A 22,141-nucleotide genomic window follows, 5' to 3' on the forward strand; every position below is an offset into this window, starting at 1 on the left:
CAGAAAGGTATACAGTACATAAATAATATCAAAAAGACATTTCAAAACTTTGCTTATATACACACACCTCAAAAGAGGGGTGGAATTCATTGGGGGTCTATTTATTTTAAAGCTGCAATGAACAAGGTCTTGTTCCACATACAGGCAGCAGGACATGGAGAAAGTATTCAGATGGCAAATTTAACTGGTGTTAGGCTGGTGTGGGAGGAGGCAGTCCTTCAACTAGTCTGGTCACAAATCCATCTGGAGCTTCATAGCTAATTACCAGCACCTTGGATAAAACTATAAATTTAAAATAATTAAATAACCGCAATCTGTACAACTAAGAGGCTCAGCTAGGAATCAGGAACTCTCCAATTCGAATCTCACCTGAACACTTGAAGTGCCTGCCCCCTTTTTCCTCTCTCCACACCTACTGCAGTTTGCAATATTTACTGGGGGTGTGCGGGCGGCAGTAGTATTTATAAGATTGTTGTAAAGGTTGACAAGATAATGTGCCAAACACCTGGGTTGGTACACAGATAGTACAAACTGATGCATGTCTACTCTGAAGTGAGTCCAATGTGGCTTTCTTTCAGGTAAGTCTATTTCAAATTGCAGCCTCATCAGCAATCTGCATACTAAGTATTATTATTATTAACTCTACTGCATTTCTGAAAGAATCATACACAAAAAGAGCACCATTTTCCCTTCCTTTTTAGCCATCTAACATTTGTCTGCGTTGGCATCTATTCACACACACCTTAATTTAACCACTCCCCAGCATGGACCTGTGAAGATTGGGTGATGTTAAAAGGATCCAAAGTTCATTTCCACTTCAATGGTGCATGTTCAACAAACAAAAATATTTTGTAGCAAGGAGGTAAACAGTTTAGCAGAAGGCAGCCCCTCACATGCCTTCAAACATACGTAACATTACATTTGGACTGGAACTTTTTCCTGTGTTGTTTTTTTTTAAATGTCACAACCCCATAAGAAAGAGAATTAAAACCCTGTTATTTTAATTTACATCTACCCACAAGATAAGTAAAGTTATCATTGAAATTCTAATTAAATAGGATGATTGACTAAGGTAGGACATCAAAGAAAAGAAGTGAATATGATAAGTCGAAGTCTTATTAATTAGTCCGCATGGAAGAAATTCCAGAGACGTCAAGCTGAGGCTGCTGCAAGGAGGAAAAATAGCAGACAAGAAAATGTGTGTTTCTTTGAAGTTAGGAATGGAGATAGTGATGGAGGTAATTGTGTCTGACTGGATCCAGTAATGAAGAGCCGTAAATCAGACCTAGGAATCGGAGGCAAGAGTCTGGTAACGAATATGGTTGCCCCCCTGCTGTGAAGAAACAGAATGCAGAGCTGACTAATTGACCCAGTCTATCTCCCAGTAGCTCCCTGTTATTATTTATTAATTTTTAATTTCTGAATTATTTACGTCCTGGGAAATTATTTTTGACAGCCTGTTAGGAGCGCCAAAGCTAATGGAGGATGAAAGGGCTGCAACCAGAATTAGCAGGGATGCAGTCACAGGCTACTGGATTTAATGATTTTGGAAAGGAAAATTGATTTCACACAGCGTGTCACTTTATACTACTTTAGGGATACACCAGCTATTTTATTAATTGAGGAATAACCAACTCAGAAGTATATTTGAAGTGTAAATGAATTGCAGGCCTCAGCTATTTATTCTTTCCCCACCGCATACACATTTGAGGGAGAGCAATGAGTTTTCTTAAAGTTGCTAATTAAAACCAACAGAGATGGAGATCCTATTGAACCCTTGTTAGGGCTTTTTTTTTTTTTTTTTTTTTTTTTTTGCCCTGGGAGGGTGGCAATCATTCCATCCCAGGAAAATCTGTAAACCTTCTGCACTTTTCAAGTTACATTCCTTTCTCCTCGTGACAAAGCCCAGTCATGTAAACCTTCCATGTTTTCGGCTCACAGGAATCACGCTGGATGGAATTTAACACCCATCCCTAGGACTGGAACCGGCCGTGAAAGATGGTCAGTCGGGACTGTACAGTGGTATTTCAGGCTGTTAGCTTGAGCAGGAGAACAGACACTGTGATAAAGTCAACAAACTGCCTCAAAGTTTTGTGATGGCTTTCTAAATCCCAGAAAGCCACATTCTGAATCAGGTTACAGCCATTAAATTGGGCTGTTTGCACGCTGCCATTTCTGTGCTTTTCTATACTGGCCAAAGTTAACTATCATGTCAGAAGTTCAATAAATCCTACATGCAAACAATCTCTTGAATGTGGCAGAGAGAACCTCCAGCCCATAGGGCTAGTCCGACCCCTTTCTCAAGAGTATGTCAAGGAAACAGTAAAATTTATTCATGCATTGCAAATACAGTGATCTAGTGATCATCACTGACGCAGTCCAGAAATGTTTTCTGATCTCAAATCCACATAGAACAAACATGATTCCATGGAAGAAGCTGGGGCAGGAAAATATTTTCTTATTTTCTTGCTGCCCCCCCCCCCGGAAAAAATGCTCACCAAGAGTTTCCTGTAATATCATAGCAGTGTCCCAATTTTCCAGGGACATCCCTGATTTGGAGAAGCCATCCCAGTTTCTGCGTTGATCCTGGAATGTCTCACTTTTCCTTAGGATGTTCTTATTTTTGTTGGAGAAATGTTGGAGGGTATGGAGTTATCTGACCCCCAAGCCGTCTTAAGGGCTTATAGGGCTTCCCTTATAGGAAAGGGTTTTTTAAAAAATGTTTTATGTTTTCATATATGTTGGAAGCTGCCCAGAGTGGCTGGAGCAACCCAGTCAGATGTGTCGGATAGAAATAGTAAAATTATCATCTTGGAATGGGGTGTCCCTATTTTCACTGAAGAAATGTTTGAGGATATGTCATAGAGGGTTTGGGGCTGTGGAGCAAGAACAGTAAGGGGACTTCCTGCTGCACAGAGATAGCTGCTACTTCCTACTGTTTCTCTCTCTCCAAACTTACCCATAGTTAGACACAGCAGGGCTTCCTGGTTTCTTGACTTCAGCAACTGCTTGTCTAAGCTGTGAGCAGAATAGGCAGTGTTAAAGAAGAAGATAAGAAGAGTCCTGCTGGATCGGACCAAAGGCCTATTTATCCATAAACAGAGAATACATGTTCTAAAAATGATTCTTTTTGGACCTTCATATGGAGATAATTGTGGAAGCAAAGAAAGGTTGTGCTGTAAGGAGTTTATAAGTCGTTTAAGCACATCCCCTCAGCTTATTCCTCAGAGCAGTTCATGAGCACTGTGAACATTCCTTTTACTGACAAGAACATGCAAGGCTAGTCTGGGTTTATCTGTTACTTTGTGGATTATACCACTGGCAATTAATGAAGGCAGGAGGATCAAGTCATAGAAGGAGTTATGTGAGATGGCTGACCTGTGGCCTACACTTCAAGCTCTGCGTCTTTATCACTCCCTCACCGATCCACAATATTCCTGCAGTCCCATTTGGGTGCATGGTTTTACTTATGATTAAGACCTAATCAGAGGGCCAGGGACATTAAAACATTAATACGGAGATGAAAGGAATCCTAAATTAGGCCCAATTAAAAGAACTATTTTGTTTACAACAAAACCTTCCACAGGGAAGGTGCTGCTAATGCCGCCAGATGCACAAGGATGGGCCAAAGCATGAATTTTTGGCCATCAACTTTCACGGCTTTAAAAGCGGATTAGACAAATTTATGGAATGTAAGGTTATTACTGGCTACCGTCAATGATGGCTATGTGCTACCTGCCCTGTTGGAGGCAGTGTGCCTTTAAATACCAGTTGCTGGGAATTTAATTAGGAATTCCTAGTTGCTGGGAATTAGATATTCTGGTTGCAGGCTTCCTGTTAAGTTGTGGGTGAACATATCAGACAACACAGCAGTTCTTCAAACAGCTCTTGTTTATTCACAGGCCAGCCAGAACAGAACTGGGCTGAAGGGTTCACCCAACCTACTTATATACAGCTCAACTACAAGGCAACAGTAACACCTTTCTGTAACTATCCAATCACTGAACGTCACTTTCAATTCCTTATTTGCAAATGTGGACCTGAGTAAAAACTATCTACAGTATCCCTCTGCTGGCCCAGGGTGAGAACTTCAGTACATAACACTTCCCATGGGCTTCTGGTTGGCCACTCTGACAGGCCCTCCAAGTGTCCCTATTTTCCAGGGACATCCTTGATTTAGAGAAGCCATTTCAGTTTTCAATTTGATCCCAGAATGCCCCACTTTTCCTTAGGATATCCCTATTTTCATTGGAGAAATGTTGGAGGGTATGCTCTGAGAACAGAGTGGTAGACTAGATGGGCCTTTGGCCTGATCTGTCAGAATTCTACTTATCTTCCTAATTCTGCCTACACTTATCCTAATGCAATTGTATTTACTTCAGTTTGGTTTATAGTGGTGCTAGTTTTTAGAGGCATAATAGTTACACAGAATGCCTACCTACCATTTAAGATCTTCAGACACCCTTCTCCTGCTGTCCGTGTCCTCCAAGTTGAGGCAGATGGAGGTCAAGGAGAGGGCTTTTTCTGAGGTGATACCAAAATTATGGAACTCATGTTTGCTGAGCAAAATTTTTGATATTTTTATGTTCCATTTTAGGCATGCCTCTTTTTTCTTGCATTTCTAATGATGTCTGAGATTCCTTAATGACTTTAAAGTTGCTATTTGTCTCTGAAGATCTTCCAATCTCATCTCTGTGGTTTACTTTTGTTTAAAATATATTTTTATTGTTTTTATTATTGTTGTGAACTGCCTTGAGGATGCCTGACAGTGAAAGGCAGGATATTAAGCCCTTACAAATGCTTGCTGGTAGCTGTCATCATGTAAGATAGCTGTCACCATGTTACTGCCATTTTGTCACCACTCTCCTTGGAGAGTGTTGTGGGACTACTACCATTGTTATCCTCACTGGCTCCAGTCCTGACGTGGCTTCCATTTTGGGGCATGCTCTGTTCCTGCAAGAAGTGTGGCTACTGGGTTTCTATAAGGCCAGTTTACAGAAGCCAAGGAAAGGGAGACATAACAAGTTGTAATGGGAAAGTAAGGCATCTAAGTGGAATGACTCTGAATCTAGAAAGATAACAGGTAGTGTTGAGACCAAACGTCTGTCTGAAAGAGGGCACCCTCCCTCATATATCCTGTCCGAGCATTCCCTGTTCCCCAATACAAGCAAGGCATCCATGTCACACAGAACTTTTCACACAGAACCTGGTATTTTCTTAATATACAGGTTTACCTGACCACGCTTACCTGCTAATGGTTTTTACCTGCTTATGGTTCGTATTTGTTCTAGGGGGTTCCCCATCCCTTTGCTTGTAGCATTACCTTGAGAGGGGTTGTGATTTTTCAATCACGCTCTCTGGCGTCAGCCCCTATAATAACGCCTGCCCTCTGGAGGGCAGAACCCCTTTTCAGAGGCTATAGGGGGGTTTCAAGGATGGAGAAGGCCTTCCTGATTACACATGAATCCCAGAATACAGCTGAGGGTATAGATGTGATTCATTTCACATTTCCTTCTACCCCATAGAAATATTCGGTGTATTATAATTCACAGTTCTGGATCATTTGAGATATAATGAGGAATAGATTGTTTAAAAAAATCATTTATTTGCTAAGAGCATGACTGAACAGCTTATGTGACGTCATGGAATGTTCATTTGGAAAGATTCACACTGTGAAGCGTGTGCTATGGGCAAAATGGAAGTGGACAAAGGAGCTTTGGAGTCTAGAAACTATAGCACAGAATTGCTGGGGCCAATAGACTGATGGAAAAGTAGGAAGCCAGAATTTTGGATTCAATTTCAAGCATATTTTTAAACATTGGAGATTGAGAGGCTGAAGGCTCTAATTTTCAGTACTAGAAACTGTATGCCCTGTTGCTTACATGGCAGAATAATCACACGCTTCCCTAGATCATTGAGCTGCCTCCTCTCTGTTTCAATATTAAAACAAAGGGTATATTTGTCTGTGCTGTGCAGTGTTCTGGGATTTAAGCTCACAACTCCAATTAAGAGCAACTAATTCCCCACACAGAATATTTACCCCTAAGAGTTGGCTTGATATAATGAGTCATGTGTTTTGCATTTAAGCTCTTAATGCCTAGAGGATTTAGCTTTTTTTTTTTAAAAAAAAAACCTTTCTATATTCAGCAGAACTTTTACAGTATAGCTCATCTTATTTAAAGATGAACTGTTTTACAACAACCAGCGCTGACCCAAAAGCTGGCACTGGCAACAAAAATCACACATACCCACTGAGCCGCAGTCCCTGAGCCTTAATCCAGCATTGTCACCCATTGTTGTGCCCTCCATTCACCTGATGTACAGCTTACACAGTCCTGGTGGCAAGAGGGTGCCACCTGCTTAGCAGCCAGCAACCATCTTGTTGTTGTTTAGTTGTTTAGTCGTGTCCGGCTCTTCATGACCCCATGGACTAGACATGCCAGGCACTTCTGTCTTCCACTGCCTCCCGCAGTTTGGTCAAACTCATGTTCGTAGCTTCAAGAACACTGTCCAACCATCTCATCCTCTGTCGACCCCTTCTCCTTGTGCCCTCAATCTTTCCCAACATCAGGGTCTTTTCCAGGGATTCTTCTCTTCTCATGAGGTGGAGCCTCAGCTTCATGATCTGTCCTTCCAGTGAGCACTCAGGGCTGATTTCCTTCAGAATGGATATGTTTGGTCTTCTTGCAGTCCATGGGACTCTCAAGAGGCTCCTCCAGCACCATAATTCAAAAGCATTAATTATTCAGCAATCAGCCTTCTTTATGGTCCAGCTCTCACTTCCATGCATCACTACTGGGAAAACCATGGCTTTAACTATACGGACCTTTGTTGGCAAAGCCACTCCAGTATCCCTGCCAAGAAAACTCCATGGACAAAGACAACAGGAGCCATTTTAGCAACATCCAATCTGTTGCTGACGTCACACCAGGCATCACACTTGGAGGCATCTAAGATGGCACCTACCTGATGATGGTCCAGAGCTGAGCAGCAATTTGGAAGGAGGCAATAGCAGGCAGGCACTTTACTGCCTTTCTGAATCAGTCACCTGGGCCCAATGGCATGTTGTCGCTATTGATAGGGCTGGGTCTGCTAGCAACAGTGGCACCACCAGGATGGACCTTTGGAGTAGAAGTCAAGAGGCTTAGCAGGATGAGCAGTAGGGCTCCAAATGCATGCAGCAGGTCCTTTTGTAAGTGTAGTGGTATATCATTTAAAGAGGGCGCCCCTGTAAGCTCATTAAGTCCTGAGTTTAAAATTATGTAACTGTGCAGCAAACATTTCCCTATTCCTGCCGCTTTGTTAAGCTAGACTGCCATTGATTTAAGAACATCAGCTTGAGCAAATTTTATTTTCTCCGACTTTCCACACTTCTGCAGCTCACAATAAACAACAACAAAAGAGTAACACTAGAAGGAACATATCCAGGGATTGGGAGGGGGAAAGAACCAAATTAACATGACACCTCAGGGTCAAACTTCTCCCTTTCAGGAAACCGAAAGGAAAGTGGCAACACTAATGACTCTCTTCTGTTTAAAAGACTCTTGAGGTTGTTTTTTTTTAGCACTTGGAAGGAAAGTATTAAATTTTCATTAAAGGGACGCAGCCAATTTGGACATAGAGGCATTTTGATTAAAATACATGAGTTTGTAGTAGAAATAAACATTGTGCTTGGTTGATCCAAGAAGCATAACCATGCCGTGCAACACAATCACCTTCTATTGAGCCTTATGAGCTTTAAATCCAGGTTGCTCCAACATGAGCTTTGCAGTAAACCTGTGAAGTCTACAGGGTATTTATATATCCTTCATTAACCCACTATCACCTATCATTAAGCAAGAGGAAAAAGGGTGGTTAAATGTATATTTTCAGTAAATGTATATTTCTATTTAAGAGCAGGTTTTTAGAGATCCAAATAGCATTAGCTGGTGAGGGCTGAAAATGATCGTGACCGGGAAGAGAAGTGTAACCTTTTCCACCCCTGATGCTTATGGAGGGATTTCCTTGCAATGCAAATAGCAGCTTCAGATGAGTTTTTTTAAATCAATACAGCAATAAGCTGGAATGGGTTAAACTTCTCCCCTGTTTCACTATGCATATTGTTTCAGAAAGTCTGAATTTTTCTTAAGTTCACCTTTGAATGTGAACTAAATCAAATTTCTCCCCCATCCCTACTCCCAAGTAAATGTGCATAGGGTTGTTGTGTTCTTAATAAAGCCATTTTGCCAAGTCAGCAGCTATACAGTAAACGTGTGCAGAAAATCCCAGATTGAGCTGGACGGAAAGCAATACATATTTTAGCTCCTTGTTCTATTTCCTGCAAATGCCCCATACACGAGTATTGTAAAGATAAGACTTGCTTCTATGTACAATCTAACCTGACTCTTTGGGCTCTCTGAATCTCTCTCCTTTTCCTTCCTGCTTCCAGAATCTGAAATGGCTTTCTTGCCAATATGATAGTGGTGGTGGTAGAAGACACTGTAGTTTGGGCTCAGATATAAACAAAGAGAGCAACTATTCACGTAATGAATTGTTTGGCACAAGAGACATTTTGAGGACAATAGCGCTGCTGCAGTAGGAGTCCTTTTCTTCATGCACGCTTGAGGAATATGCATTATGTAACAGGAGAAATAAAATAACACATAGACGGCAGAGCTCAAAAGAGTGTTAGAACACAAATTGAACACTACTTGTTAAACAAGGTTAATTTGTTCCTATTCCACTTGAAATGGCTTCAAACACTTCTAAACTAGGTCATTTGATTGCTATGAAAATACATGTACAAGGCAGCTGTCTTTTTAGCAACAAGTTTATTGGAGAGTTTTGATTGCATCCCAAAAGCTTGTGAGATATTTCTGACCATATCAAAGAAAACTCAACTGCATTATCAAGGCACTCTAATGAGATGGTTTGTTTAATTGAAATGCTTTAAATTACCATCTGGTACAGCATGAAAAAATCATTATTTTCATTAGAGGAACTCCTCGTTAGCCTGAAATTGAAGTTACAAAATAGCACTGCATGATCTACTAAAAGTATTGTAAAGTATGCTCAAATTCGGGTTATTAAGAGACTTTTACATGCCAATTTCACTTCTGCATTCATTAAGTACCATCTCCCAACTTATACATTTGAGTTTATTTTTTTAATCATGCATAGGTGGAGGAACGAAGTAGTGTGGGGGTTATTCCATGGATAAATCATAAATCTGGGTGCCACAGCTACTTGGCATGGAATGAAATGGGGGGGGGGGACAAGGCAACCTCAAGACATATTTGCATAAAATTTACAATAATATGATAAGCACAAGACAAGAGCTAGTACCCATATTACATTTACTCCTATTGCTATCATTTCTTTAGCAGTTTAAACATGCAAAACTCTTTACACATTTATCTTGTCCTCTTGTTAGTGACAATTCATAAGATCACTAGTATTCCCATTTTATGGATGGAAACCAGCCAGACAAGAAGTGCCTCTTCTAGAGATATTCAGAGAACTGAACCCAGCATAAACTTGGTAATTGTAATATGTGATGTTTTGATTTTCATGTAATTGAATCCTGGGAACTGTAGTTTGTTTAGGGTGCTTTGAACTGCAGCACTGAGTGGTGAACTACAGTTTCCAGGGTTATTCTGGGGGTGGGGGTGGCATGTGCTTTAAACATTTTGTGTATATGCATCCAGAGTCATAACTTGTGTCCAGCCCTGGTGAATCAGAGCCTGGTGAAGAAGAGGATGCAGATCTGGCGAGTTTGGGGACAATGGAAAGGGCAGGCAGGAAACAGGTAGGATCCAGTTAGAATCAAGTAACTAGGATGATCAGAGCCCTTTATTTTCCTTGGGTGTGACTATGCCCTCAGAGTTAGAAATTATGATATGCACAAGGACTGTGGTTGCTGCGATGGACTTATAAAAGGCTTCATTTTCAAAACAGCTGAGTGACTGGTCTTGTCAAGATGGCTTTTTATACTTATTCAGCTATAAAATATGCACATTATGCAGCCACTATTTGGGCAGCAGGTTCCAAGAGGGACCAATTCTCCTGCCTCCTTGTCATATTTTTAAAGGAAGCTCTGATACTTCAGTATTTCAGCGTACTTCTTTATAGCTCGAGACCTTAGCACATCACAAGATTTCTAATCCATTTGAATACGAAACGTCTTCTTCCCTTTCCTGCTTCGGGCTGAAAGAATTCTCAGACAATGATAAGTGGGGCTTCATACTGGCTGCATTTGGACAATCATTCCTCAGCTTAATAAGTTGAAATATGAATGAGTCTTCTGCCTGCACACACACAGTCCTTTCGCTTGAGCTGAAATCCGACTCATCTTAATTTCCTATTTTGTCCAAATTGGGAAATGATGGCTAGCAGCTTTAGTACAAGCCAGCACCCAAAACCTTGGTTTGAAGTTGGTTTAGGCTCCTGGCTTGTCCTGAAGCTGGTAACCATGGTTTCAATGCAATGGGAAACTATGGCTAATTGAAGACGTATGTGTTGCATCCAGTCTTGCTGCAAAAGGAATAGCCAAGAGGTTACACATGCCGGCAAAATACTTGTTCACATCTCTACATGGTAAGAGATAAGATTGTCCAAATTGGGCCTTTGCTCAAGGCACCTTCTTCCATCCCCCCCCCCCCTTGAACAATCCCTGTGAGCAGGAGTTCTGCATAAGTCAAAATCTGTCACAATGCATTGTTGAGCACTGGCTGGCTTGCTCTGCTAAAAAGGAGGTATTTCACTGTCCCTGCAAATTTCCATTTAAGTAAAGTTTGGCACCAGCAAAGTGTCCAGGGTTAAAATTTATCTTTTCTAAAAAAAATTATGTGGGTTTTAGGATCCCTCTCCCTCTCCTCTATTGAAGGCAATGGGGCCATTACTTGAAGATTAGCATTAGCTCTGTTTAATAGGCCTTTTTTATCCCAGTTTACGTTGAATAAAGAAGATTCATTTGTTAGCTTAAAAAAATCCTGAGACTTTAATTCTTTATCATCACTCCCCAGAGATCCCAGTAGGAGTCCTCTCATCATCGCTGATCAGGTCTGAACTTTTGTGTGTGTTTGCTCTTCACCGTTCTATGCTTTCATCATTTTAGACAGAACCAGCAGGCATTCTGCACTGCAGAAAGGGAGTGAGTCCCTTCAGCACTACGAAAACACACACACATATATATATAATTCACCCAGGCTCAGTTCCCTATAACTTCCCAAAAAGGACCCTCATTTGCATTTGATTAAAATGAATGAGCTTCCTATGTTAATTATAGGGATAACAGCAGCAAATGCATTTTAGTAGGTTTGACTGAATTCACTGAGAACTATAAAGTTTATTAAAAGTAGATAAGTGAATTTTTAAGTGGACCAAGCTCTACTGATGACTTAAGCTAACTCTTTGCATTACCTGCCAGATAAAAGGCATTTGGTACTTTCCAATGCCACAAAGTCTGCCTAGCCTAACATAAGAATAATAGGTTTACTTGGTCCCAGCTCCTGCCAACTTAGCAGTTCAAAAGCATGTCAAAGTGCAAGTAGATAAATAGGTACCGCTCCGGCGGGAAGGTAAACGGCGTTTCTGTGTGCTGCTCTGGCTCGCCAGAAGCGGCTTAGTCATGCTGGCCACATAACCCGGAAGCTGTACGCCGGCTTCCTTGGCCAATAAAGCGAGATGAGCGCCGCAACCCCAGAGTCGGTCACTACTGGACCTAATGGTCAGGGGTCCCTTTACACACACACACACACACACACACACACACACACATATATATATATATACAGAGAAGCTCATGAGATAATTTGCCAAACATAGGGTTGTATCTAATGTGGCTCTGTGTTAAAGTCACTTACGTACTTGCTTACTTGTTGCCATAGCGGAACATTGTTGCACAAGGAGAAACACAAGCACATTAGCAAAAATTGTTGCATAAGAACCAGCTGTTGTAACGCAAATGTTGCATTGTGCAGCCTTTAAACAAGAGCTCTGGCACTAGCAGACAGAGAATTTTGGATACAGCCCCAGGTACTTTTTGAAGTATAATGCACTTTGCCTTGCGAGACATCTTTGGGAGAAGAAAAAGCTAAACCCTACACAAATCCAGAATGGCGTCCCTAAGACAGTTGGATGTCGTCTTGTCTGCTTCCTTCCAGCAACTCCTGCAGCCAAGCTGGTGCTAAACATATTGCGCAGCCTTTGTTTGGGCCACATCAGCGAGCTCTTGTCATCTTGGCAGCCCAGGATTGCCCAGACAGGCTGCCCGGGCTCACGCCCCAGAGAGGTCACTTTGGTGCTGATAATACAGCAAAAACAATGAAGGAGTCAGCAGTTGTGAGTTACCGCTCTCTGCAGCCATTGTAGGCACTGTGATTCTCCAATGGTTTGGCTTTACCTCTGGAGGCACACTCCATTGTCTCTCAAGACAGACTGATGCAGACAAATTTGCTTTGCAATCTCGTGCCATTCAACTTCACAACATACTGCTGAGTTTATATTTAGCCAGAAAACAGGTTCATAGAATTATGGATAAACAAGCATTTAAATCTAGCTCTTACAGGTGTACATCTTGCACTCTCACCCTAATCTGGATTCCCTACTGGGAATAATAATGTTGGTTTTCTGGCCCCGGTCAAATGTGAAGAAATTCATACATATTAACAGATTTTGTGCAGGGATTGTCCCCACCAGGGCTTGAAAAGTTTGCAGTAGCCATCACACAATGATTAGCACAAACTTGTTGTGCTTGCGGAACTTACAAACACACACACTTTTGTTGGGGAGAAGAAATGAAATCCATGCACCCTGTCCCCCTCTCCCTCCAACTGATCCATCTGTTCAAAACTAGGAGAGTGGGGCAGATCCACAAGAACTATGGTGCTATTAGATGTATGGATTGTTGTGGGCTCATTTTATACTAGTGTAAACCAGTTCATTGAAAATGTGCCTCTCTACAATAATCATAGCAATCATGGTTCATTTTTATTTAAAGTTGCATCATTATGAAAGGCATTTTCTCCTGTAGATGGCACTCCATAGCTAAATAAAACTGTGAGCCCTAACCCAATATTCTATCCATTGGACTACAGTAGATATTTCGATATCTGACGAGATAGTTATGGGTGGTAGGCAGAATTGTCCATCATCTAACAGCTACTTAGATCCATGTTGATTGATTGTAGATGCCATGCAACCATCCTCAGGAGCTCTCAGGTAAGCCTAATTCTGGGTGACGCATGCAAAACCTCTTCCATCAGGTGATCCTCACATCCAACTTGGTTGTCACATCACTGCAAACTGTTGCGAGGACGGTCTTGACTGTTGCAGCATGCAGACAGATCACACTGTGTGGACTAATGTGTGCTAGCATCCTTGAGCAGCTCGCCCCCTGTTTAATAGGATCCTGTTTAACAGGGCCTCCATGTTGCCATCATATTGTGAGAAACAGACCTCAACTAATTGGTGTGTTCCAAGCTTTGTTTTCTTTTTGCTATTGAGTCAGAGCATTGAATTCTGTACTATACCACTGCTCTATTTCTGTTCAGCTGGGGATGTGAGCACAGTGCTAAGGGACGAAATCAACCCTTTTTAATAAACATTTAAGGCTGTCATACTCACTTAGGTAGCATCTCTCTATTTGTTTTGTTTTTAGCATTAATTTAGAAGTCCACTTTTTTGTTAGACACATTGGAATCTGAATTTAGAATCACTATCAACCTGGTTTTACACCCCAAGCATGTTCCATCTGAGCAGAGATGGGTATATCTGCCAACATGGGTTTCTCATTTTTCCAATCTTAAATCCTGTTCACCACATTTTCACACCAGTTTGCATTTTTTTTAAAAAAATCCTCATGGAAATTCATCAGTGAATTTCTCCTAATTAGTACCCTTTTGTGTGCAGTTGTTCCAAATATTTACATTTTTGCAAGCAAATATAATGCATTTTTGTATGTTATTTCCACAAATATATGCATTTTTATGCATGATTCACCTAAGTATATGCATTTTTGTAGACATCATATGGCTGGAGAGGTGCATTGCAAAATTCAGAGATGTCCAAATTTTGAAAGCTGGCTTTGTTTCAGTTCACATATTGTTTCAGAAAGTGCATATTAAATGCAAACTGAATCAAATTTCTCCCCCATCCCCACACATGAACTCTTTCTTCTAGATATCATGCCTTTTATATATTATATGTAGATTGAGTTCTCAGTAAATTATGCGTAGTTCTAAATATTGTGTTAGGAGTTAAGAGCAGCCGTTTGTGAAGTTCTGAAGTGAAAAAAATATTTCAACATTAAGACTTCACAAACTGCTGTTTCTCAGTCTCTTAAAACAATATTCAAAACTAATTTTACTTAGGATGAAAGGTTTGGTGACACAAGGGGGGGGCGATTGATTATCAAGACGGTTCCACATGTGAAAGCAGTTTTGGGATTAAGCAAAGGCCAGCTTTTCAAAGGTATGTTTGAGATAATGAAAAGGGGATGCTTACATGGGGCATGCTCAGAATCCTGTGCCAGAATGTGAGTTATTCCCAAGTGCTTCAGCCATTCACTAGGGAAAGCCAATATCTAAATCCACCCATAATTTCCTTGCTCTGCTGTATCAACAGTATTCATTTTACTTGTATATGCAGCTGAACTATTCCTCTTGTGCCTGTGGAACTTCGCATCGACAGAGGGCAGTAGAGGATGAAAAGATACCTGCGTTCCCTTTGTCTTCCATTCTTATGTGCCAGTTCTCCTTCAACATTCTTTTCAGAAAGTGCTCTTTCACGCTGTCAGACAAGAATCATAGAATCATAGAGTTGGAAGAGACCACAAGGGCCATCGAGTCCAACCCCCTGCCAAGCAGGAAACACCATCAGAGCACTCCTGACATATGGTTGTCAAGCCTCTGCTTAAAGACCTCCAAAGAAGGAGACTCCACCACACTCCTTGGCAGCAAATTCCACTGTCAAACAGCTCTTACTGTCAGGAAGTTCTTCCTAATGTTTAGGTGGAATCTTCTCTCTTGTAGTTTGGATCCATTGCTCCGTGTCCGCTTCTCTGGAGCAGCAGAAAACAACCTTTCTCCCTCCTCTATGTGACATCCTTTGATATATTTGAACATGGCTATCATATCACCCCTTAACCTCCTCTTCTCCAGGCTAAACATGCCCAGCTCCCTTAGCCATTCCTCATAAGGCATCGTTTCCAGGCCTTTGACCATTTTGGTTGCCCTCCTCTGGACACGTTCCAGTTTGTCAGTGTCCTTCTTGAACTGTGGTGCTCAGAACTGGACACAGTACTCCAGGTGAGGTCTGACCAGAGCAGAATACAGTGGCACTATTACTTCCCTTGATCTAGATGCTATACTCCTATTGATGCAGCCCAGAATTGCATTGGCTTTTTTAGCTGCCGCGTCACACTGTTGGCTCATGTCAAGTTTGTGGTCAACCAAGACTCCTAGATCCTTTTCACATGTACTGCTCTTAAGCCAGGTGTCCCCCATCTTGTATTTGTGCCTCTCATTTTTTTTGCCCAAGTGCAATACTTTACATTTCTCCCTGTTAAAATTCATCTTGTTTGTTTTGGCCCAGTTCTCTAATCTGTCAAGGTTGTTTTGACGTGTGATCCTGTCCTCTGGGGTGTTAGCCACCCCTCCCAGTTTGGTGTCATCTGCAAATTTGATCAGGATGCCCCTGAGTCCATCATCCAAGTCGTTGATAAAGATATTGAATAAGACCGGGCCCAAGACAGAACCCTGTGGCACCCCACTAGTCACTCTTCTCCAGGATGAAGAGGAACCATTGATGAGCACCCTTTGGGTTCGGTGAGTCAGCCAGTTACAAATCCCCTGAGTGGTAGCATAGTCAAGACCGCATTTTACCAGCTTCTTTACAAGAATATCATGGGGCACCTTGTCAAATGCCTTGCTGAAATCAAGGTAGGCTACATCCACTGCATTCCCTTCATCTACCAGGCTTGTAATTCTGTCAAAAAACGAGATCAGGTTAGTCTGACATGACTTATTTTTCAGAAATCCATGCTGACTATTGGTGATCACAGCATTCCTTTCTAGGTGCTCACAGACTGTTTGCTTAATGATCTGCTCCAGAATCTTCCCTGGTATTGATGTCAGACTGACTGGGCAGTAATTATTTGGGTCCTCTCTTTCCCCCCTTTTGAAAATAGGGACAACATTTGCCCTCCTCCAGTCTGCCGGGACTTTGCCTGTTCTCCAGGAATTCTCAAAGATGACTGCCAGTGGTTCTGAGATCACATCTGCCAGTTCTTTTAATACTCTTGGATGCAGTTCATCTGGCCCTGGAGACTTGAATACATCTAAACTAGCCAAGTATTCTTGTACTATCTCCTTAGTTATTCTGGGCTGTGTTTCCTCTGCTGAATCATTTGCTCCAAATTCTTCAGGTCAGGCATTGTTTTCTTTATCGGAGAAGACTGAGGCAAAGAAGGCATTGAGGAGTTCAGCCCTTTCTGTGTCCCCTGTTTGCATTTCACCATCTTCTCCTCTGAGTGACCCCACTGTTTCTTTGTTCTTCCTTTTGCTACGAACATACCCATAAAAGCCTTTTTTGTTGCTTTTAACCTCTCTAGCAAGCCTGAGTTCATTCTGTGCTTTAGCTTTTCTGACTTTGTGTCTACACGTGCTGGCTATTTGTTTGAATTCCTCTTTGGTGGTTTCCCCCCTTTTCCATTTTTTGTACACATCCTTTTTTAATCTTAACTCAGTTAAAAGTTCTTTAGATAGCCACCCTGGCTTCTTTAGGCACCTTCCATGTTTCCGTCTCATTGGTATTGCCTGAAGTTGTGCTTTTACTATCTCCCTCTTAACAAACTCCCAGCCATCATGAACTCCCTTTCCTTTTAGTATTACTGTCCATGGGATCTCACCCAGCACTTCCCTAAGTTTTATGAAGTCGGCTTTCTTAAAGTCAAGAAATTGAGTCCTAGTATGCTTGGCTGCTCCTTTCCGCTGTATAGTAAACTTCAGAAGAGCATGATCCCTCGCGCTTAATGATCCTTCCACTTCTACCCCACTAACCAGGTCATCAACATTGGTTAGGACCAGATCTAAAATGGCTGTTCCTCTTGTTGCTTCTCCCACTTTCTGGACAATGAAGTTGTCTGCAAGGCCAGTGAGGAATCTGTTTGACCTTATGCTCTTGGCTGAGTTTGACATCCAACAAATATCCGGGTAATTGAAGTCCCCCATTACTACTATCTCCCTTCCTTTTGCATGCTTGGCCATCTGTTCCAGGAAGGCATCATCTATACCCTCCGTTTGGCTTGGGGATCTATAGTAAACTCCCACAATGAGGTCACTGTTATTCTTCTCTCCCTTAATTTTGACCCAAATGCTCTCACTTTGGCTTTGAGGTTCTAAATCTTGGATCTCTTCACAGATATACACATCCCTGACATATAACGCCACTCCTCCTCCTTTCTTGTCTGGTCTGTTTCTCTGAAATAGATTGTATCCCTCCATTATTACATTCCAATCGTGGGACTTATCCCACCAGGTTTCAGTGATGCCTATTATGTCATATTTAGTTTGCTGTACCAAGAGCTCAAGCTCATCTTGTTTCTTTCCCATGCTTTGCGCATTAGTGTACAGACATTGAAGTCCATTAATCATTCCCCCGTGTCTCTTATTTAAGGATTTTTTCCTCCCACCACGAGGTCTGCGTGCTGTTTGCTCCATTTGGTCTATGACATTTGGAGGATCATCTTCATCAATTGATAGACTCCTACCTTCAGGAGCACTGTCTCCCTCCCCCACATTAGTCAGTTTAAAGCCCTCCTGATGAGGTTTCTGAGATTTTTGGCAAAAACATTCCTCCCAACCGTTGTGAGGTGCAGCCCATCGCTTGCCAGAAGTCCATCTTCAAGAAACTGCAGCCCGTGATCTAAGAATCCAAACCGTTCCTGTTTACACCATTTGCGAAGCCAGCTGTTCACTTCCACTATTTTTCCCTCTCTCCCTGGGCCACGTCGTTCAACTGGGAGGACAGATGAGATGACAATTTGTGCATTTAATTGCTTCAATTTCCTGCCCAGAGCCTCGTAGTCTCTTTTGATCTTCTGGAGGCTATTGCTTGCAGTGTCATTGGTTCCCACATGAACCAAGAGGAAGGGGTATTTGTCAGTGGGTTTTATGATTCCTTGCAGTCGTTCAGTTACATCTTGGATCTTAGCCCCGGGGAGACAGCACACTTCCCGAGACATCTTGTCAGGCCCACAGATCACTGCTTCTGTTCCCCTCAGTAGGGAATCCCCTATCACCACTACACGCCTCCTCTTAGGTTTGGTCGGGGTTCTTCCATGAGCTGTCCGTTCCAAGGTCGCCTGCATATTCCCTGAGGACTGACTTTGCTGCTCGTCTTCATATACCTGATCGACTGTAATGAGGGAGAGATCCTCAAATGGAGTCTGCTCCTCGTCTTCCATGCTAGGGGAGAGGACCTCAAAGCGATTGTGTATTTCTAAACAATCAGAGCGAACCCTGGGCCTCCTACTTCTTTGAGTCACGTTTCTCCATATATCTGGCTCCTGTGTTGGTGAACTAGCCTCCTTCTCAGGGGAGTCCCCTGTCTCCTCCTTGGTGGAGACAGTGTGCTCTGTTGCTTCCAAGAAGAGCTCCAGCTCTCTACAAACTGGCTACAATCTCAGTTTCTGCAACATCCATCCTTCCATAAATACACACTACCAAGAGTTTTAGACTGATATGATGGAACTCACAGGTGCAAAAAAACCTGCCCCTCTGGGAGGAACTTTAAGGGAGAATACTTGCAGATATTGATTTTCTCCAGTAATTGCAGGACTTCTGGGGATGACTGGCGTGTGGACATTCTAGAAAGCCAGATGCCCATAAGCCAGAGGTCAACAGTAGCCATTTCCATGTTTGAGCAGTGCCAGCTCCTGTTTTGGGAGGGCGCTTGAGGTAGACAGTCTCCATCGCTCCTCTCCCTCCATGGGAGAATCTACCTTCTGACTACCATGACCACCAGCTGCTCCTTTACTTCTTCATCTTTGCTACCACCCACTTGCTTGCTAGGCAGGGAGACAACGAGGATGCAGGCAGTATCATCAAGTGCTCCTTTTCACCACCACCACTGTTGGGGACAGAGCAAGAGACAGGTGAATAAGCAGGTTGCAATGGTGGAGCAAGACCAGGGAAGCTCTTGCCATACGCCTGACTATGCTTTCTTCCACAGTAGCCAGAATTCTCTGAGAGAAAGGGTATGTTTTAAACGTGCTTTAAAGGTAAATTGTGAGTACATGGCCTCCCTAGGCCTTTGGTCTGATCTGGAGGGGCTCGCCTTACACCAGTGTTTCTCAAACTTGGGTCTCCAGCTGTTGTTGGACTACAACTCCCATCATCCCTGACCATGGTTCCTGCTAGCTAGGGATGATGGGAGTTGCAGTTGAACAACAGCTGGAGACCCAAGTTTGAGAAACAATGCCTTACATTCTTAACATGGTGCAGTGGAGAGTATCTCACAAAGACATCTTTGTGTGTCTCTTTCTACACACACACACACACACACACACACACACACACAGTGTACATATAACCAGTGCTTTTTTTCCTGGGGGTACGCATACCCCTAAACATTTTGCGAATCTAAGTTTGGCCTCATTGAGGGGCAGTTTTTCAATATGAGTAGGAAAATGAGAGTACCGCTAAACTTTTTTTAGGGGGGGGAAGCACTGCATATAGTAAAAGCAAATCACTCAGCAAAGCACCTCCTGGCAAAGCCAGGCCTGTTGTGGGCTTATATAGAGGTCTTGTGATCGCCCAGATGATGTTCTGACAACAAACCATCTCTTCTGTGTAAGTGTTTCAAACCATCATTGCCGGCCTCAGTATTGCCAGAGGGTTTGCTAGAGAGCCATGCAAGCATCTCCCTTCTCTCCCACAGCTGAGTATACAGCTGAAATTTATAGTCAAGTCACCATGGCACTTTTCTTCAAAGCTACAGACAGCCCCACCAGTGATGCTGCCTGGTGTGTGCTTGGGTTCCAGCTACAAGCATTCTACCTCCTGCAGATGTCTCAGCGCAGCCAGCTCAGTTTCACGTTCTCCCAGGAGGAGACGGGGCTGCTTGGGACAGTAAATAATTAGCTTTGCTGCCGTTGGCTACAGGAATGATTATGAATTTTTAAGCGCGGCAAGCGATTGAAGAAGTTTCTGTTTGCTTTCCTCCAGCCAACTTGCAAACCTTTGCTCCTGGAGGGAGAATATTCCCTAAAGCAGCTTGACATTCAGGTGGGAAAACATTTAAGGTGCAAAAAAAAACCAAACCTGAGCCGAGGGTAAGTTGCTCAGAATTCAGGGGGAGTGGGGGGTCATGTTATGAGGGAGATTCCAAAAGTAATGCATGTTTTTTAAAAAAATAAGTTTCTTAATTGTGCAGTCCTAGGTCTATCAATTAACAGATTATACCTGGAGCAGTTTGCTTCTGGGAAGATAAATTTGAGTGGGTTATGAGTAAAGAAACTCATCTTTGGAAGATTTTTTCAGTAGTTTTTTGTTATTGTTGCCTTAAATCTTTTTAAAATTAGATGCTGGTGAAAGGCAGCACTTTGACAGCTTAAGAAATGAAAGTTTTCTCTAAATCCCCATAAAAATTCTCTCACGCAGCCCCCTTTCCCCACAGAATACTTCTGGTCTGACCTCTGTTTGTATTATATTTTTTATTCAGTGCCATGGAGCAGGCATATAGGAGTTATAGGCGGGGGGGGGGGGAGCAACTTTTGCCACCTTTACTATACCTACCACTTCAAACAGCCATGGCTTCACCCAAAGAATTCTGGGAGCTGTAGTTGTTATTTTTTAAGGGTGCTGAGAATTGCTAGGAGAGCCCCATTCCCCTAACACAAATACTATTCCCAGTTCCCTGAGTTGATGGATTGTTAAACCATACTGGGAGTTATTGGTCTGTAAGGAGAACAGGGAATAGGATTCTTTGGGGGGGGGGGGGACCATGGCTGTTTAAAGTGGTATGATACTTTCAAAAATGTGTAGTGTATATGGAGCCCTTAGATGAATACAACCCACTATTAACAGAAATTGCAATTCAGATTGTTCTGTAATTGGTGACAACAACCTTTTTATTTTCCCAGGCACTTACTCTTTAATCTGAGCAATGGTGCTGCCAGTTTTATCCTCTTCTAAATTTAATTTCATGTTTTAATTGCTGTGTTCTATGGAGGTAAACCACCCTGAGAATATTGAAGAGTGGCATACAAATGTATTAAGTAAATAAATAAAGACATAAAGATGACGTCTTTTTTCCATTCTGATACAAAGCCTGTGCCTTTATTAGCTTCATGTTAGGCATACGCCAGTAAAGATGATGGACAGACTCTGTCAAGTTGGTCCAGCTGTAGTTATATATTATTACTAGCTTGTAGCTATTAACTCTCTTAATGCTGGAAGAATGGGCAGCCTGTTTTAAGCATATTGTCATTCTATTAGCCTGTGGGAGGAAATAGTAGAAACAGAGAATACTCCACCTTGATGGAATATTGTCCCTCCCTGCAGTTCAATTATCTTTATTACATGCATGATCATAGAGTGTCTCAAGGCTTCCGGTCTAGTTCTGATACCCAAATGTACATTATATTATAAAGAAACCATGCACATAACTTTAGAAGCTTTCAGTTTCAAAATACTCTGAAGTGGGCCAAATCTTTTACAAAACGGAGACACTTCAACTAAGAAAAAGAACAGAACCCAAATGTTTCCCATTCGCAGAGTTGGCCCAGTGTAATTCCAGTAGTTCTGGTTTATTTATGTTGTTAGACCAAACTAAAATGGTAGGGTGGTTTTTTAAAAATATATTTGATATTCTGATATGCTTCTGCCTTTTATTGTCATCTGCTTGAGGCAAAAGTCACAACTACTGGTGCTTTAATTTTTTAAAAAAATAATTATGCCAAGAAGAGCCCCCATCTCCCCCCCAAGATAATACAGTTGTACAATAACTTTAACATACACTTTTTCTAAATGTTTCAATCAGCTCTGAGTCAGTAGGGCTCATGTGTCACGAGTTAGCTTAAAGGTTACATCCTAGATGCCATGCATACTTCCATCCAGCTTCTTTTGAAAATCAAGTTGCGAACCAGGTTTTGAAGAGG

General features: G+C 42.2%; 1 long non-coding RNA gene across 1 annotated transcript in view; it reads left to right on the plus strand.

The window, feature by feature from the left end:
- The window catches only part of LOC308485090, a 38,190-nt gene that overhangs the window by 15,563 nt on the left and 486 nt on the right, over window positions 1-22,141 (plus strand). Inside the window, exon 2 of the long non-coding RNA XR_013990338.1 lies at window positions 9,413-9,519. This is a non-coding gene — a long non-coding RNA (uncharacterized lncRNA). The remainder of the gene's footprint in view (window positions 1-9,412; window positions 9,520-22,141) is intronic.

This window comes from Podarcis pityusensis (genome assembly GCF_964106645.2).
Source record: "Podarcis pityusensis genome assembly, chromosome: 9".
In the NCBI taxonomy this organism is placed as follows: Eukaryota; Metazoa; Chordata; class Lepidosauria; order Squamata; family Lacertidae; genus Podarcis; species Podarcis pityusensis.